This window comes from Rhinatrema bivittatum, chromosome 3, assembly GCF_901001135.1.
Source record: "Rhinatrema bivittatum chromosome 3, aRhiBiv1.1, whole genome shotgun sequence".
NCBI classification, from domain to species: Eukaryota; Metazoa; Chordata; class Amphibia; order Gymnophiona; family Rhinatrematidae; genus Rhinatrema; species Rhinatrema bivittatum.
The window spans coordinates 96,668,201-96,688,824 of NC_042617.1; the positions used below are offsets into that span (position 1 = coordinate 96,668,201).

Genomic DNA, 20,624 nt, shown 5'->3' on the forward strand with positions numbered 1-20,624 from the left:
TCCTCATTCTCTCACATATATATACTCAACACCACTTCTATTCCCCCTCCTTATTCCACACACACACACACCCCTACCATTCCCACCCACCCACACACAATCCCCCTCGTTCATATATTCACTCCATACCCACCACCACAGTTGCCTCCCTCCCACAAATCCCTCACTCAATTTTACATATTCTACCCTCCTTTGATCCCCCTTATTCCACCCACAACCCCTCTAAAACTTTCAGCTCCATGTGCCCTCTGGTCCCCTCTGGACCCTCTCTCCCTCTCTCCCTCCTCACCCACATACGCCAATCCCAGCTTGCATAAATCAGCCGCAGTAAGCAGTCTGGAACAGGACTGTAGCAGTTTGAACCGTGGGAGCTGCTATGGTGCAGTGTGGTTTACAGTGTAACACTCCGTCCCTGGGCTGCACAGGAAGAGGAAGCAGCATGAGGTGCTGTGCTGCTGTTGCAGCACTCTGATTTAGGGAAGCTGGGATTGGCGCAAGAAGAAAAGGTAGATAAGCAGCAGCAGTGGCCAATATATTTCTCTGTCCTGCTCCCTAGTCTCCAGCAGCAAATCCATAGAAAGGGCTGCTGGAATGAGATGAGCCACTGCTAGGAGGAGGCCCTGAGAGACCACCGTAGTTGCCTGGGCTTCCCTGTTGATGTCATCAAGTGACTGGGTTGCACAAAAGCAGCACCCCTGCCTGATGTCCAGAAGGAGTGAGAGCGTGAGGCAAGCTACTGTCTGGTGGAGACCCTGAGAGACCATTGGATTCACGGGAGACCATCTGCCTGCCTACCTGCCTGAGCCTCCCTGCTGATGTATCCTATTTCCAACAGTGGCCAATCCAAGTCACAAGCATCTGGCAACTACCCAAACATTAAATAAATCTCAAGCTGCTATTGCTTATTAATTAATATTAGTTTATGGATTTTACCTCTAGGAAATTATCCAAACCATTTTTAAATCCAGTTACACTAATTGCTGTAACCACGTCGCTGGCAATGAATTCCAAAGCTTAACTATGTGCTGAGTGAAAAATAATTTTCTTTAATTTGCTTTAGATGAGCTACTTGCTAACTTCATGGCATGCCCCCTAGTCCTTCTATTATCTGAGAGAGTAAATAACTGATTTTCATTAACTTGTTCAAGTCCTTTCATGATTTTGTAGACCTCTATCATATCCCCTCCTCAGTCTTCTCTTCTCCAAACTGAACAGCCCTAACTTCCTTAGCCTTTCCTCATAGGACAGCCGTTCCATGCCACTTATTTTGGTCACCCTTCTCTGCACTTTCTCCAGTGCAACTGTATCTTTTTTGAGATGCAGCGACCAGAACTGCACACAGAATTCAAGATGCGATCTCACCATGGAGCGATATAGAGGCATTATGACATCCATCATTTTATTTGCCTTCCCTTCTTAATAATTCCTAACATTCTGTTTGCTTTTTTGATCGCCACAGTACACTGAGCTGACGATTTCAATATATTATCCGCTAACTCCTAAGATAGAACCTAACATTGTGTAACTACAGCAAAGGTTATTTTTTCCTATATGCATTACCTTGCACTTGTCCATATTAAATTTCATCTGCCATTTGGAAGCCCAATTTTCCAGTCTCGCAAGGTCCTCCTGCAATTTATCACAATCCGCATAATTTTGTGTCATTCACAAACTTGATGACCTCACTCTCGTACCCCTTTCCAGATCATTTATAAATATATTAAAAAGCCCCAGTCCAAGTACAGATCCCTGAGGCACTCCACTGTTTACCTTTTTTCACTGTGAAAACAGACCATTTAATCCTCCTCTCTGTTTCCTGTCTTTTAACCAGTTTGCAATCCACAAAAGTACATTGTACACTATCCCATGACTTTTTAGTTTTCTTAGAAGACTCTGATGTGGAACTTTGTCAAACGCCTTCTGAAAATCCAAATACACCACATCTACTAGTTCACCTTTATCCATATGTTGTTTATTCACCCCTTCAAAAAAAATGTAAGAGATTTGTGAGGCAATGCTGGCTGTGTTCCATTAAACCATGTCTATAGTTTCATGGTTCAATCCTGGAGCCTTTTTTAAATATCAGGGTTACATTGGCCATCTTCCAATCTTCAGGTAGAATGGATGATGTTAATGATAGGTTACAAATTAATTGAAATAGGTCTGAAATTTCATTTTTTAGTTCTTTCAGAACCCTGGGGTGTATTCCATCCAGTCCAGGTGATTTACTGTTTTTCAATATGGCCTACCACATCTTCCAGGTTCAGTTCATCTGAATCATCATCCTTGAAAACCATCTCCAGAATGGGTATCTTGCCAAAATCCTCTTCAGTAAACACCAAAGCAAAGAAGTTGTTTAATCTTTCCATGATGGCCTTATCTTCCCTAAGTGCCCTTTTAACCCCTTGATCATCTAATGGTCCAACTGACTCCCTTGCAGGCTTTCTGCTTCGGCTATATTTTTAAAGTTTTTATTATGAGTTTTTACCTCTGCGGCCAACTTCTTTTCAAATTCTCTCGTAGCCTGTCTTATGAATGTCTTACATTTAACATGCCAATGCTTATACGTTATCCTATTTTCTTCTGATGGATCCTTCTAATTTTTGAGTGAAAATCTTTTGGCTAAACTAACATTTTTCACCTCACTTTTTAGCCATGCTGGCAATCGTTTGACCTTCATCTACCTTTCTTTATGCATGGAATACTTATGGATTGTGCTTCTAGGATGGTATTTTTTAACAATGTTCATGCCACTTGCACACCCTTAACCTTTGTAGTTGCACCTTTCAGGTTTTTTTTTTTTAATTATTTTTCACATTTTATCAAAGTTTCCCTTTTGAAAGTTTAGTACTAGAGTCGTGGATTTACTTACTGTCCCCCTTCTAGTCATTAATTCAAATTTGATCATATTATGACCAGTATTTCCAAGCGGCCCTCTCTCACAAAATCCTGCGCTCCACTGAGAATTAGGTCTAAAATTACTCCCTCTCTCATTGGTTCCTGAACCAATTGCTCCATAAAACTGTCATTTATTCCATCCAGGAACTTTATCTCTCTAGCGTGTCCTGATATTTCACTTACCCAGTCAATATTGGGGTAATTGAAATCTCCCATTATTACTTCACTATCCAGTTTGGTTAGCTTCCCTAATTTCTCTTAGCATTTCACTGTCCATCTCACCATCTTGGCCAGGTGGACGGTAGTATATTCCTATCACTATAGTCTTCCCCAAGACACAAGGGATTTCTACCCATAAACATTTGATTGTGCATTTAGTCTCATGCGGGATCTTTATCCTGTTGGACTCTGTGCCATCCTGGACATAAAGCGCCACCCCGCCACCAAGATGCTCCTCTCTGTCATTGCAATATAATTTGTACCCCGGTATAGCACAAATCCTATTGGTTATCCTCTTTTCACCATGTCTCTGAGATGCCAATTAAGTCTCTCATCATTCACTGCTATACACTCTAATTCTCCCATCTTACTTCTTAGACTTCTGGCATTAGCATACAAACATTTCAAAGTGTGTTTTTTGTTTGTATTTACATTCTGCTTTTCAGTTGACAGGGATAAATTGGAATCTTTTAGCTCAGAGGAGTTTTTAATTATAGGCACCTGCACTACTTTTCTTATTATTGGAACCTCTTTGTTTGGATGCGCTAACTCTAATGCTTCATTAGTATCCTTCGAAGATACCTCCCTCTCAACCATGTGCTGCTGAGCAACTGTCGTTTTTCCCCTTTGATATAGTTTAAAAGCTACTCTATCTCCTTTTAAAAGGTTAGTGCCAGCATCCTGGTTCCACCCTGGTTAAGGTGGAGTCCATCCCTTGGGCATCCTTCAGGAGAGGAAGGCAGTATATAATAGTGAATACTATATTCTCCCAGGAGCACGTCCTGCTCATACTTTTGTGGAAGTGTTTGATTTTCTCTTTCAGCGTTTGGAAATGCTTTATATTTTGCACAGTGCATGCTTTTCTGTTTCTGTTTTTCTGGTGTTGAACTGCAGGCAGAGTTTGGCTTTTGGGGGGTTTCCAGTTCAGCTTTTGACTGCATATTTCTGTTTCTAATTTGTTGTCACTTATTCTGTATTTAGTGAGGGTCTATCTGTGTTTGCATATGCAGCCAAGATGATGTAATCTGCTAGCATTTTCTTTCTTTGTAGGGATTTATTGCAGTCCAATTTATTCTATTTTCCAGTCTGCTTTGCAACAGGAGGGTGTATTGTGTTCTAGGGCAATATTTCTCAACATTTCATGACTACCCCTTCAAGGATTTTTAGATTCCTGCGTACCACTAGAATCACAAAAAAAAACTACAGCCCCTATTCACAAAGGTGTGTTAAGTGTCAGCACTATTTAGTGCAGGCTCTATTTTCAGTGGGACCTATACATGGTTTAGCATTAGTAAGTGCTTGAAGTCACTGAGTTTAAAATATTAAGTGTAACAGCTGAAGCCTCAAACGACTTTGTCGGGGAGCAGGTAATAAGATAAATAATATTTAGAAATCTGTTGTCAGCTGCATTGTAAAGCACTGTTTATCAATTAAAGTACAATTAACCTGGCTGACAACTCTATGCCTTAACCTGTGTTACCCTGTGTTACCCTTGGACCCAGCCAAAAAATCAATTCTGGTTTCACCACTGCTTGCAAATGCTTGGTCATTTTTTCTACTGAGAAATGTGTTTTGTTTGCACCCTCACAGCTACATATTTTTATAAATTCGAGATGTCCTAGTGAGAGTCCTCCTGTTGTCTGATGATAGAGCGTGAAAGTGGTGAAGTGGGGTCATTCCTGGATTATTGTTTTATGTTGGGAATAGATTTCCTTTTTCTTTTTTCTCTTTTGTTATTCGCGCCCTGATATTTCGGGCCTCCATAATTGATAGTGGTTTGAGTTAGCTATTTGATACGTAATTTTCCTTATTTTGATATTATGTTAGTTTTTCTCTTCTCTATTGCTTTATTCTTGTAGCATGTTATACTTGTTATGTTGAAATGATAAATAAAGAGTTAAAAAATTGCTGTTTTTTTTTTTTGTAAGGAGATGTGATGTGTTGGGAAGTCACAGCTGGCAAATCACCAGGTTAATTAAAATGTTCCTGTCTAATGATTTAACATCTATTTTAATTTGTTGTTTTGTCAGATTTATCCAATTATATGATAAATGTATGCCATTATTTGCTGCCTTGTTTGATATTATTTATTATTAGTATTGCAACAATTGCTGCACAGCTGAAGGAGCTGCTATAATGATCTGGGTCAGTTTAATGAAATCTTATAAGCTCGTTTATAATAGTGGGTCTCTAACTATGGCTGAATACTTGATATAACTTCATTTAAATGTGTCCTATATTTGAATATGAATTGCTCAAATAGACCTTTATGATTTAAATTTTGCAAATATACAGTTACTCAGGGGCTTTTAATAGGATTAATAGAAGGCGGTCCACCTGATTTCAGATATTGATTTTCCATTTATTTCATTCACGTTACTGTTGATAAAAACTCCTACTCATGTGATAGTCTTTTATGGTCCAACATTCAATCACTGGTCAATTTTAAAAGGCTTGCGCACGTCAAAACTGGGAGATACGTGCGTGTGTGTGTCTCGGATGTGAGTGCGCTGTGGGGATTTTAAAAGGCCCATGACAATGCGCATAATCTCCCGTTACGCGAACAAAAATGTTTTCTGGAAAAGGGCCATGGTGTGGGCATGGTCTGGGCAGGACATGGGCAGGAGGGGCTGAGGCATGAATTCTGTGCGAACATATTTACACGCCAAGCGAGCGTCGGGGTCCTATAGCACATAACTTTGCTTCTGCTGCGGATGCGAGTAAGTAAGGAAATAAAAAGTATAGGCCACTTAGCGAGGTTCACGGCTGCTGGCCTAATATGGTAAAAGGCAAGCAAACTAACGGGAGGGGGGGAGTTAAGAAGGATGATTGGTTAACTGGGCAAACTGGGAATGAACTGAGAAAATGGGCTCTAGCATCAGCGGATGTATCCAATGAAATCCCCTCACTTACGTGGCCCAGGTGGCATTTGTGTGCACATGTGCATGGGAATATAAACTGGGCCGCATATGTACGTGTGTCCAGGCTATTTTATAACATGCAAGCATATATGTGTGATTGTTATAAAATTTCCGCAGACATTGGTGTGCGCTGGCAAGCGCACATACATGTGTGACCATGCGTGGCTCTTAAAATTTACCTCTAAGCTGGTGCTATTCCACCTGAATGTAATCCGCTTTGAAATGCCGAAAAGTGGAATATAAAAATCAGGTAAATAAATACATAAATAAAGTCCTCTTACCCACCCAGTACCTGAATCATGCTCCTGTTTGCGTATCAGGGATTGCAGTACCATGCAATCCCAGGCACTTCCAGCATTGCTCGGGGCAGCCGCACTGCAAGTGTAAGCTGTCGGCATAACTGTCCAGCCCAGCCACCGGATAGCTATACTGACAGCTTATCTTTCCCATGTGGCTGCCAAGAGCAACATTGGAAGCATCAGGGATAGCAAAATACTGCGATTCCAGGCCTGCGCATGCGGGCATAATTCAGGTACTGGGTGCTTGAGAGGGTTTGGGGGGAAGAGGAGTAAGAAGCCCACATGTGCGAACTGTTTAACAGCGAGCTGGGGTATGGGGAGGGCCAGTGGAAATATTACCTTTACTTCCTGTTTGGAGGGGTTTTGGGAGGGCGTCTGACCAGCAACAGTTTTAAAGATTTATGGTGGGGGTCGGAGTAGGAATTGTTCCAGGAGGCCCAGTGATTGTTTTCTTTCTTTGACCACAGGATTTCCACTTAGCCAGAAATCTTTCGAAGATTTCCGGTTAAGCGGCAGGTTATCTGGCCACAGTGAGCCAGATAATTTTAGACCAGTGTAATGACCACAAAGGCCCTGGTTAACGCCTTCTGTTAGGGGAGGCACCGTTTGGTACAGCCCCTGATTTTGAGGATGCTGGAATGGACACCCCCTTGTGAGGTAATAAAAGCAGTTCTATCCCTGAGAACTTGTGCAGCGCAGTCTAAGTTTTGGAAGTTAGAGGAAGTGTTGGAGCTTTGCCTGATTTGGATTTTGTAGGCAGAAGTAATGAGTGGAATGGAAGAGATATTTGGCCCTGATTTTTCCAGTTAATTTCAGAATGGCATTTTGAATTGTTTGTCTTTTATTTTGTACTTATATGTTTCTTTAGGTTTTTATGTTTGTATTTTAAGTTTGTAAACTGCATTGATGTGTTATGATTTAGCAGTATATAAGGAACTGTAAATACATAAATAAATACAATTTTAATTTTTGGGCCTACCTTAGAGGCTCAAGCAATCCAGGCTGGGGTCCTTAGGCCAGGTATGGGAGCTGGTCTTCCAGCTCCCATTCACTGGCTGGTAGGCTTTGCATCCCAGGTTGATTTGGGATTTTTAACATTTTTTTCTTTGTTAAGAAGTCTTGTGAAACCACTGGATGTCACCTAGAGAGCGGTCATGGGGAAACCTTTCACTGGGGGATCCAGGACAGGGAAGACCTGCCCCTCTGTGACCTCCTGGAGGACAGAAGTATGGTGGTGACTCAAAGCAAGGACCTTCTGGTGATTTTGGGACTCAGTTTGGGAAGAGAGCTTTTGGTTGAAATAGCTAAGAAGAAGAATTTTGCTACCTCTTCCTGCCCTAAATAGGAATATCTGAGAGCTGGGTGTTCCTGTGTAGATCCCTTCCATCTAGGGATCTGGAGAGTGATTGAGAGAGACATTTGGAGAACTGGGAGTAAGACCATTTTTAAATCATTAGAGGACCCCCAATTGAAGTCTTCATCCTGGGAAAGAGATAAATTGGGACTCTGTGCAGAGACTGTGCTAACATTGTTTATTTACCACTTGGAGGGTTTTTCCTGTCCACACAAGGATGCCCTGACCCCCTGGGAACCTCGTTCATCCATGTCCTGGAGGGTGAGTGTTTTCCCTTGGCCTGGTAGGAAGAGACCCTTGCACAGATAATCAGATATACATTAATAACTGAATACTGTAATGGACATCTGGGAATTAAGAACTGATGTGAACCACGCCACTGATTTTTCAATCAACCCGGTCAGTAAAGTTTATTTTTGAACACTCCTTCAGAGTCTCCAGTGTGGTTTGTTGGCATTCACATCCATCTAACTGGTAAAAGAAGGTATACCTCCCCAGATAAAAGAAACAGCATCTCCCGTGGCAGGAGAAATTCCTCACCCCCCACCAGCAGTAATGAACCCGGGTCCTGGGGAAAGAGACTTGTGTGAGAGAGAGTGGAAATGGAGTCAGCTTCAAGAACTATACATTCTTTTATGGCCCTGTGAGTAGTTAACTGCTATCCCAAAATGGGATTAAAGCTGCTTTGAGGCAGGTCTAAAGTTATCCAGCTAAATTAGGGGGTCATTTATCAAAATGTGTTAAGACCTTAATGCCCACTATAACAGTGTAGGGCATGCGATAAACACCACATCGTAAAATGCATATGCAAATTTTATTCAAGTGGGGGGAGTTATAAATAGAAATGAGGCCTGATTAACATTACGTGTGATAACATAACACACACTATCACGGGATTTCATGCCAGAAATAACTACACCTTTTTTCTTAGCATTATGCCTGCAATAGCTGTGCGTTATGGCCGAAATGAAATTTATCGCAGGGGGAAGAGAGAGAGATAGAGTGCACTTCTGTGGAGCCCACTGTTTTTTTGAACATTTTATACCACTGCAAGAGGGGCACTAGTAACTCGGGGTGAGGATTGTGAGGTGGGGTGGGTTCTGGGGGCAATTTTACATGCACAATCATATGTACGAACAGCACAGTTACCATCAGTGAAGATTTAATGTGATTTGGAGGGATGAAAGGTGAAAGAAGAGTAGATTTGTACCATGTTCTTTCTACCTAGCTTGATTGCAGCTAGGTAGATAGTGTATCAAGCTTGGTAGAGAAAACATGGAACAAATCTACTTTTCTGTCTCCTTTCATCCCTTCAAATCACATTAAATCTTCACTGATGGTAACTATGCTGTTCGTACATATGACTTTGGGGTAACCTGCATGGAGCGGCAGTTACTACCTTGGGAAGCTTGCTGGGCAGACTAGATGGACCATTTTGGACTTTTTCTGCCGTCATTACTAGGTTACTATGTTAAATTGCCCATCAGAACCCACCCCACCCCCACAAACCTCACCCTGAGTTACTAGTGCCCCCTCTTTCAGTGGTATAAATAGTTAACTGTTTTATCCGCATCTACAGAGTCTCTCTCTCTCACACACACACACACACACACATCAGCATGTGAAACAAAAATGGTGCAATTATATTTATAGCATTTTGATATATCAGTCCCTTATTTTTTAAACCACCTGTAAATAATGATGGTAATTTTGTTAATGAATAAATGACTACATTCACAGGAAATTTTACAGGATTCTTAATTTGTCTTGTCATTGTGAGCCCTTTGTTAAAATAATTTCTGTGATTTTATGATTGCCTACTTTTATTATATTCTTAATTATCTGTGGCTTTTGTTTTCAAAGGGTGAGGGAACAATTTATTTTAGAACAGCATTTTAAAGACAAATAAGGAAAATGAATCATCAAAGTTCCAGTTTTTATCCAGTGCAAATAGTATTCTAGATTTGCCAAAATATCCCTAGGTTCTTTTTATAAGTGGGAATAATTATGTTGTAAACTGTATCAATTCTGCTTTTGGGGCTTTTCTGTCATGTATAGTATGACTTACCTATCCTGTCATCTTCCTGTGTTCTTTGCATTCACATTGGAAACCTGATTTTCATAGGATTGTATTACTCATATTCTATGTTTCTTTGATGTCTCACAGTATCATCAAGATGGTCAATGATAATAAAAATAATGATTAATACTAAAAGAACTATCTAATGTTGCATAATGATTAATAACTAGTAGCATTGGCAGGCAGAACTTTCCCAGTCCCTCTTCTCATGTTCCCTCTCCCCAATAAATACAACTGCACATAAGAATAGATTTATAAAAGGCCACAGTTTGTTATTATCATCAACTTAGAATTTGGAGCTCAACCTACAACATCAACCTATACCCCAAATCTCTCCCCTAGAAGCAGACCATCTATAGCCCACCGATACTATTCCAGCAGTCAACCGCCAAGTGCCAAACACTCCCTGTCAGATCCCAGTAGGAAAGGCCCTCACAGCCCCGATAATGACCACAGCATCCTGACGCTGCATTTTGTAGCAGCCCCGCTCCTCCCCATCCCCTCCTCAACAAAACTTGGAGTATCAATTCCTGGCACACAAAACATATCAGTCTAACCATTTTATACATCTAAATTAACCTGGGCTTGGGTTACCCCACCACTGTGACAAAATCACATATTTACAATTCACATAACGTAAAAAACAGGGGCGGAAGGGTAGGAGATGACGCTAAGAGCAGAATGGAAAGATGAATGGAAAATCTTTCAGGCTACTTCAAAGGTGAGGGAACTCCCTTCCCAACCCTGGCAAACCCTGCAGGTCCCTGCCAATCAGAGCTCTCTCTCAGACCCCTGTTCAGATCCAAAAAAATACCCACGAGAAACCATGGAAGCCACTGCCCTATCACCTCCCTGAGCTACCACTTAACCCCAGAGGTCTAAGCCATCAAGATAAAGGGGCCAGACGGGATGAGAGCCAGGCCTACCACCATGATAATAACAGCAGGTCAGACCTCCACCCTCCCAGCCTTTACTTATTTTTTAAGAAAACACTGTGCTTTTATAAAGAAATAAGTATTATTATATTAGATTAGGGATTTGTCTCAACACAAAATGGCACATTAATGGAGAAAGCTCACACAGTGAGCTACAAATGGGTGGCATTTTGAACATGCATTTTGAGGCTGGCATGTATCTAGCACAGTGAAATATTTTTATCACATATTTTTCTGTGTTGCATTTTATTAGGTGTGATGCAGTGTTTGAACATTTGCAGAATTGAGATAAAAGGTTCATCATGATAGCTGATGCAGTGTGTATACTGAGGTAGTGGTTAATTCTTCTAAAATTATTCTGATTATGTATGACAGAATAAATCTAAAAATGAATTTTCAGTGTGAAAAATGTCTGTGGAGGCTCTTTTCATATGAAGTTTTTTGTCCCATTTTAAAAAGAATCATGGAAGGTAATGCAACGGTGTACTTTGTGGTAAATTTGAAAAGCTGGATGATTGCGCATCTAGCACTAGCATGTGTCCACCCCATTTTATAAAGTGGACAGATGTGTGCACAAGTGATAATGCGCTCAAATTTCACATTGGAAGAAAAAGGGGCATGGTGTGGGAGGGGCAGGGGAGTTCTGGGGCGGGGCCAACAGATAGGCACCCAGTTCCAGTGCCACATTACTTTACTTTTGCTATGGAGGTGGTGTAAGTTAAAAAAAATACAGGCATCTGTGAGGGGTTTGAAGGGTCTGGGGTAACTGGGAGAAGTGTAGGCTGTATAAACAGAGGGTTTGGGAGGTCCTAGGAGAACACTGGTTGAACTGGTGGATGAACTGGTGAACCTGTTCTTCAGCTGGACATGTGTCTGTTTTAAAATACAGGCAGTTGCGCATTCGTAAGTTGATTCGCACTGCTGGGTGCTTACAAGTTTAAAATTAGGATCGCACATATGCGTGGCTAGGCTATTTTATAATATGCATGTATATGTGCGTGCATGTTATAAAATGGCCATGTCTCTGATTTACAATTTGTGAGGGCTGTTACAAAATTTCCCCCTTTTAGGGTAATTTTCAGAGTGCCCACATAGGGCTGAACTTCAAATTTTAGCCAAAAATTTCAAAGTTTACTTATGTGCGTAAGGCCATTTTGAAAATTCCTGGATTATCCCCAATATGTGTGCAAACATCCATGCAGAAAACCCAGACCAGTTGCAACTTTCTGCCTGTACATTTACTCGCATACTTTAAAAAATATAAAGTATTTATGTAAATCCTTTTTCTACCCTGACTTTGCCTCCCCCATAAAGGTTTCAACTGAGTGTGGATCATGCAAAATCAAATTTCACGGGTACTTTTAACCACACAGTCTCCCACACAGTTGATATTCAAAGCACAACTTACACACATAAAACAAAGTTATTTATTTATTCCATTTTTATACCGCATAGTCTAAAAACAGCTCAGTGCTGGTACACATGGCTTAGTAATTTTGTGAAAGGGTCTGTTTGTACTCAATAAAATTAATTTTGTGCTGATTTCTCAATCGTGACAGGTGCAGTTTACCTCCCCCTTCCCAGTCTATTTCTTTTCCACCCTCTCCTTCCACACTGCCTCCCCTTTGTCTTGACCTGCGAAAGAACACTGTATTCACACTGCTATTTGAGAGAGAACATCTTTATTGGATGCATATGGCCACAGCATTTTTACATACCACAAATCAATCTCTAAATATAGACAATTACGTCAACTAACTTCCCAAATGCCCATGGGATGACTAGGCCCTCACCTGCAAAATTTCAATTCACAAAACACTCAATCAGCATTGCACTAAATAAGCATTGCAATGCCACAGGGCTTGCTGTACAGCCAACCCCCTTACAACTTTTCCTGTCTGGGACACAGGGCTGTCAAAGCCTTGCCCCTAAAGTTATCCTGCAATCCGATCCTTGATTACCGGGTAAAACATTCTCTGCTTTGCAGTGTCCTGGTCTGTAAAAGAACAGGAGTCACTCATGAATATGCAACACAATTTGGGTGGTGAGCAGGCCAATCCTAGCCATCAAAGCTAAAGACTTGACAGGTGATTCATCACAGTTCTCATCTACCTATGCAACACCAATGCCTTGCTTCATCTCATCTCACCTCATCTTCCGCACACGGCACCTCCCTTTTTGGTCGCAGCATAACAGGAAGTGCAGCTGCCAGCACCTCTCCTCCTTCCCACAGGGCAATTAGTAAAGGCCACTGGCACCTCCCCTACTATATGCAGCTCAACAAGAAAAGGCCCAGATGGCCTGCCAGGACTTACCCTGCTGCTCATGGACTAACAATAAAAGGCCCCGCTGGACTGCTGGCACTACCCCTCCTGGTTCCCGCCCATGGAAAACAGGTGATATATAAAGATCAATTATTATTATTATTAATAATAATAATAATAATAATAATAATAATAATATTAATACAAAGGAGGGATAGCAATGTCTTGCCAGGGGAGAACTGAGTTGCCATTTTTGAGAAGAGTTTGTTCTAGTTTTGTTGTGAGGAATTTTTGCCACTAGTTCCTGCCCGGGTAAAAGAGAAAGACTTTGTTTTTTGCAGTTTTGGGACTCTCTGCCCAGAGGTCCAGTGCCATCCTAGAATCAGATCAGAAAATCCCAGCCCACACTAGGAACCCACTTTCCAACATCTGAAGGGCCAAATTATTTTCCTGGTGCTTGCCAGCAAAAGGAACACTGGCTCCGCTGGCAGATCTGAGACCACCAGAACTTTCTGGATTTGATTGTTGTGAACACTGATTGAAGATTTTGTGCAAATTGGATTTAAGATATTTTTGGTTGCAGTGAATTTATTTTTGGAACACTCCATCAGAGTGTCCACTGTCTTCTTGGAGAGTCAAAGTTGCCCCTAAAGCAAGGACGCTTGAGAAAGAAAGCGAGAAAAACTGTATTTTCCCCTACTAGGCCTTATTATTAATAATAATAACTGATCTTTATATATCACCTGTAAAATGAGTATGGCAGGCAGGGAATCAGCTCTTTTTTCCTGACCTCCTTGAGGCAGGGGGAAAATTCTCCTGAGGCAAAAACAGGCTTCACACAAAAATCCAAATGAAAAAAAAACCAGACTCTCTCAAAATGTTTCCCTTCCCCAGAAGCACTTCTTGCCAGACCATGGGGTGCTGCGGTAGGAATATGCCACTCTCCCGTGGCACAAGACTGTGGGTTCAGAACAGGGGCTCGCTTCTAGCAACTCTCCTACTTCCTCAAACTCCATAAAAAACTGCCACACTACTCCTCATGCTCTGCCTGCTTTTAGGCAGACTTACTGATTAATCCAAGGCATCCTCACAGGAGGTGCCTGCAAGGGATGGTCCGCCAACTCCTTCCTCCTAACTGATTCCAGGTAGGGGCATCATGAAGCCAATTTAAGATCAATTGCCTCACATTCAAGGCAGTTCGATGGTATAGCCATGCCTGTCTTGCTAATATGATAATCCCCTACACTCTTACCTGTAGTTTGCACTCATTCCAACAGGAGCTCTTAAAAGTACACACTTAGATTAGAACATACAAGAAAAATAGCTTTCTCTTTTCTAGACCTGTCTTTCTGGAATTCACTCCCCCCTTACACTTTCACTTTTTTCTTTTTAATAAGGCCTTTGAAGAATAACTCTTGATAATCATGATCCTTTATGACAGCTTTAATCAATTATATTTTAAACTGTGATTTAATTTGATTTTAATTCTGTTATTTTTTCTTAATTATTTTATTTGCTGTCACTGTCTGTATGTTTTAATGATGTTTATCTATATATACTCTTGGAATTTATTGTTGATTTTATATGTTTACTTTGTTTTCTCTATTTTGTTTTGTTTTTGCTTGTACACTGCCTTGGTTCTTGAACAGGAAAGGTGATCTATCAAATTAAATAAACTAACTATAAAGGCCAAGGCCAAAGGCCCACCACTGCCAACTGCTTCCCCCATATCCTAAATTCAGTAATACATTCTCTATGGTGCCATTTAACATATCAAGGCCCAAATTTGGCAACTTCTTCCCCTCACTGGCAACCTCTGTAGTGCATTTGAGGTGAAGTTGTTCCTACACGTGAAGGGAGATGAACAGGCCACTAGTTGGGCATAGCCATGGGATTATCCTGCAGGATATGCTGCACACTTCAGATCTGAAGGGGATCTGCCAAGGTGTTTACTTTGCTCCTTTGCAATAAAACCTGAACAATTTAAGCCCAGTGGCACGAGGCTGCTGGTGACAACTTGTGAAGAGTTACCTGTCCAGATGAAATAAAAGCCAAAACAGTTGCCCACCCAAGCCAAAATTAAATGGCTTAATTACCCTGGAATGCACAAAAGCACTGAAATGTGTATACTGCATTAAGAGTCAAGCCACAGCAGAGCTGTGGAACTCATCCCAGCACTCTGTGCAAACTAATGAAGACAGAGACCACTATTCCCTGACCTTTATTGATACAAAGTGAGAGAGGCAGGGAAAAAGAAACCAGCTCTGACACATATGGACCAGCAGTACGAAGTAGAGCAAATGAACAAAACAAAATAAGGGGTTAAACCTCAAAACACATTGTGCTTCCACAAAGGATGATGTAGTAGGAAGAGAGAACCAGGCAGATCGTGTAACCCAAAGAAAAGACCACACTCCTGGAATGAGGCATCGAGCACGGTGTTAGATGCCCTGCCTTCCTAGCACCCCAACAAAAGAATTACAATTAACTCAGACAGCATGGCCTCAAGCATAGCTCAGGACAGCTATACCCAAGTTAAATCCAAAATTATCAGATATGGAATGCAAGGTATTAACAATAAATTGTGATATATAAGATAGATCTACCAAAAAGCAGAGCATTGGAACCTCAGAATTGAGACAAGTAAATCATTAACTAGAGAGTAAACTATAAATGAATCCACGGGTGAGTCTCTGTGAAAAATACGGAAAAGTTGGAAGAGAGATGCCATCCTCGCAAATCATAGATTGTAAGACTACAAATGTCACAGGAAAATGCAGGAACATATAAATACTGGGTTAGCAATCACAGTGTGGTTGAAATTAATGGCAAGACCTCAGGGATGGTCATGCATCTGCAATATTACTCCACCGTGCTTTCTAACCTGCACTAGAAACTATATAAGGATGTGAACTAACATAGGACTGTATTCAAGGGGAGTACTCATATTTGTAGTTTGTCTACATAAATGAAGGGGCTGAAAGAACTTAAGAATTCAACCTCAAGTTAGCTTGGCCACAGAGAGGTTTGAAGAGATTATTTCATTTTCCTAAATTATAGATTGAAAATTAGGAAAGTCACAGGAAATTCAGGAACATGCTAGTACTGTGTTAGGAAATCAGAATGAATGAAATGTGTGAAGAATGTCATGTATCTGCAATATTACTGTACTGTTTGCCTTCAGAAATGCACCAGAGACTATACAGGATGTTAGGTTCCATATTAGGAGATACTGCCCAGGATAAGGAGCTGGGCATCATAGTGGACAATACTTTGAAATCCTCAGTTCAGTCTGTGGTAGCTGTCTAAAAAGCAAACCGAATATTCAGAATTATTAGGAAAAAAATGGAGCATAAAATGGCAAATATCATAATGCTTCTGTATTGCTACATGGTTAGGATGCACTTAGAGTATCATGTCACCACATCTCAAAAAAGATATAGTTGCATTGGAAAAGTTACAGAGAAGGGCAACCAAAATGATAAAGGGGATGGAATGGTTCTCCTATGAGGAAAGGCTAAAGAGGTTAGGGCTGTTCAACTTGGAGAAGAGACAGATGAGGGGAGATATGATAGAGGTCTATAATATCATGAAAAGAATAGAACAGGTAAATGTAAATTGGTTATATACTCTTTCAAAAAATACAAAGACTAGAGGACATTCCATGACGTTAGTAAGTAGCACATTCAAAACAAATCAGAGAAAATTATTTTTCACTCAGTGTACATAAGTTCTGGAATTCATTGCCAGAGGATGTGGTTAAGGTTGTTAGCATAGTTGGGTTATTAACCAAGCAGACTTAAGAAATAGCCACTACTTATTACTGTGCAATAGCAGTATATGATCCATTTACTGTTTGGGATGTTGCCAGGAACTTGTGACCTAGATTGGTCACTGATGGAAACAGGATACTGGGCTTGATGGACCTTCGGTCTGACCCGGTATGGCAAATTCTTATGGTCTTATGTTTTAACATAGCACTATGTGAAAAGGAATACTCCTACCTGAATTTGTCCACAGAAATATGAGACTGAAGAAGACTTGAAATCAGGAATGCATAAGCTTGATGGCACAACCCATGCTGTGATACCACATTAGAGAGATGGGGCATTTGAGGCAAGACTGCCCATCCTGGAAACAATTGGACCTTAGCTGAGACAATAGAAACAAATAAATGTGACAGTAATGAGCAGAAGACTTTCTTGTGTCAATTATGGACATTCAGCTGCAAGGCCTGCATAAAAGCATAAATGAACTGAGTGGAAAGAATTGCAGACATGTATGGCATGGCATAGGTACCAACTTTATAAGTGCGGTGGGTGCTTGAGCACTCTAGTATTGAGCAAACTCCTTCACTGTGTCCACAGAAGGGTAATTTGTTTTGAATTGAATAACCCCCAGAAATTTGAAATAGTTGCACTCATGTGGCACAGGCATCTAGAAGCAGATGACCAGATGTGATAGGAGACTTGCCAAACAAAAAAAAAAACCCCAAAAAACAGATGACCACGTATTTTAAAATATATCTACGAACTGAGTCACTGATGTGGATGTGCTGTCTGAATGGCGAGGTGACACGTATACCGTTACCTTAGACAAGCCACAGCAGAGAACAGATGCTTGATAGGAAAAAATAATTTGGTGAATAAAAAACCAGATTGTGGCAGATTTAAAATTATACCCATGCACAAAAAAACTGATAAACGTGTGCAGTCAGAAAGAATGGGAGATACAAGCACCACCAAAGGAAACTATCGCTAATCCACAGTGATCTGTATGGACTAACATAAATAGTAACCACTCTTGAAAACATATCTTTTGTCTTCTACTGATGACAACTCAAAATAAGTACCCTTAAGACACCAAATTGAAAAACTGGCAAAACTCTAGGAAAAAATTAGGCCAGATCAGTAATTCAAAAAGAAACAAAACAGACCGTACCATCCTGTTTAACCACCTAATCCAGTGATTCCCAACCCTGGCTGTGCTGCCTCCATAACCTGCAAATTTTCTCTCATGCATATTCCTTGTGGATATCCTGAAAACCCAACTGGCTGGGTGGGGGTCCTAATCTATGTGAGGTAAAATAATTACTGATCAATGTCATTGCTTCTTGACTTGTATAAATTTCTGAATGAGTTCTATATGGAGAAATAGTAAACCAGTCTGAAGACTCCCATGCAGAACACAGATGCAAAAACACCAGAGTTATTCACTCACATGCTTCATGGACAGCTATGGGGTACCCACATGCAAATTATGTATAGAATGGTGGACGTTACCGCGTGGGCACATAGCTGGTCTACAGCGAACGAGGCTGGAGAAATACCAGCACAGATTAAATAATTAGGGTATGTAAACCCCTCTTGGTTTAGAGGTCCCTAATACATGGGTCACAGCAGAAATCCCTGGGGCCACTATCTCTATCACTCACACCATCCACAACACTGCAGTAAATCACCAAGGGCGACAGAGTTTAACTGGCGGGGAGGAGGTCAAGCCTTGGGGCCCTAAATCCTCGGGGTAGGTACCTTGTACAGCCTCTCTCATCAAACGGTCTCTCTCCTACTTGTACTCATGTAGGCCAATTTCTTATTTCAGCAGGCTGGCTCTTGAGGTGTAAAAACTCAGGCAGAGACTTAACAAAGAAACTTAGAAATGACGGCAGAAAAGGACCAAATGGCCCATCCAGTCTGCCCAGCAAGCTTATGGTACTATCTGCTGTGCCATACAAGTATGTACTGCACCATGCAAGTCACCCCTATACTTATCAGTTTCCCAGACCGTGAAAGTCAGGGCCCTTGTTGGTTGCTGTTTTGTCCAATTTCTCGTTACCCCTTGCCGTTGAAGGAGAGAACAATGTTGGAGTTGCATCTAAAGTATCAGGCTTATTGGTTAATGGTAGTAACAGCCGCATCAGTAAATTACCCCCATTCTTATTTGTTTTTCCAGGCTATAAATTCATTGTCCTTCTTGGTTACTGTCTGAATCTAATTCCCCTTTTCCCCCTGCCATTGAAGCAGAGAGCAATTATGGAGTTGCATCAATGGTTAAGGGTAGTAACTGCCACACCTCCATGTGACCCCTATTCACTCTTTTCTTCATTCTCATCCTCTACCCTTTAGAGATCCACAGAGATCTCATGCCCCTTAGAAATTTTTTACTGTTTTTGTCTTCTCCACTTCCTCCGGAAGGACATTCCAGGCATCCACTACCTTCTCTGTGAAGAAATATTTCCTGGCCTTGATTCTGAATCATCGTCCCTGGAGTTTCATTTTGTGACCCCCTAGTTCTACTGATTCCTTTCCAACGGAAATGGTTTGTTGTTGATTGTGCATCATTAGAACCTTTCAGGTATCTGAAGGTCTGTATCATATTTCCCCTGCACCTCCTCTCCTCCAGGGTGTACATATTTAGGTCCTTCAACCTCTCCTCATAAGTCTTTTGATGGAGAACACCCACATTTTGGTCACCTTTCTCTGGACCACTTCCATGCTGCTCTTTCCCTTTTGAAATACGGTCTCCAGAATTGAACACGGTACTCCAAGTGAAGCCTCACCAAGGACCTGTACAAGGAGGTTATCACCTCCTTTTTCTTAGTGGTTATTCCTCTCTCTATGCAGCCCAACATTCTTCTAGCATTAGCTATCACCTTGTCATATTCCTGAAGGTGGCAAAGGTTGTTTTTTTTTGTTTGTTTAATTTGCAGATACATGAACAGTTTACCCATAATGGGTCCTTGTTACACCCATACTGCAGCTCCCGTCAAGAGGATTGGCACCACACATCCCCATCCGTCCAAACATGGGCCCCCACCACAGAAAAACACCATTGACACGGCAACCAGAGTAATGGGAAAGGAGAGAAACTGTGAAAGTGGAGCCAGGACTGCAGGTCCACAGCAAAGAGGGGAGGAGGAGAAGAACAGAGCCATGAAGTATGTTGTTCAGAAAGCCATCAAAAGAAGAGGCAGATGGGTGGACCAAACCACACTTATATCTAGGGTTGCTGGTCCACCCCCATCCTCCACTGTTTGCCATAAGCCACACCTCCTCGGGATCTGGAGGCAGAGCACCCACCCCATCGGGAGATAGGTCAGCTCTTGAAAGCCATATTTGGTCATTCACCATTTGGAGTTTGTAGCAGCACCAACTCACTACTATGTCCTGGAAAAAATGTTAGAGATTAAGGAGTTTTATTCTTTTTTTAAAAGTTTTATGATGCAGTTTTTCTATACAAGACAATATGCATTCACTAGAGTTTCTCTACATTTACCCACTGTCAATTTTTTAAATATCTTGATTGGTTCATAACATCACTGAAAAGAAAAAAGCTGAGTGTGTCTGTGGAAGTCAAACTGAACATCTCCAAATAATTTATGCTTGCAAAGTAACTGCATGCAGATTAATTTTATGTAAATAAACTGCTTGTGTCGGTTTAAAATTGATCATAGTCATGGACTATGGCTGAAATGAATGGATTTACCAATCCGCCTTCCTTTTGTTGTCTCAGAGAGTATTAATTCCTCCACTAGCGGTACAGCGAGGAGGATGCAAATATTTTGTTTGTGTGTCAATTTTTTAAGACAATTTTGTTTATGTACTCAGTTCGCTGACTTCAGATTCAATTATTTTCTCTTACCTTCAGGCTTCTC

General features: G+C 41.2%; 1 protein-coding gene across 2 annotated transcripts in view; it reads left to right on the top strand.

Annotated features, from left to right (window-relative positions):
* The window catches only part of PLCB1 (phospholipase C beta 1), a 1,417,494-nt gene that overhangs the window by 584,829 nt on the left and 812,041 nt on the right, over positions 1–20,624 (top strand). The window lies entirely within an intron of this gene.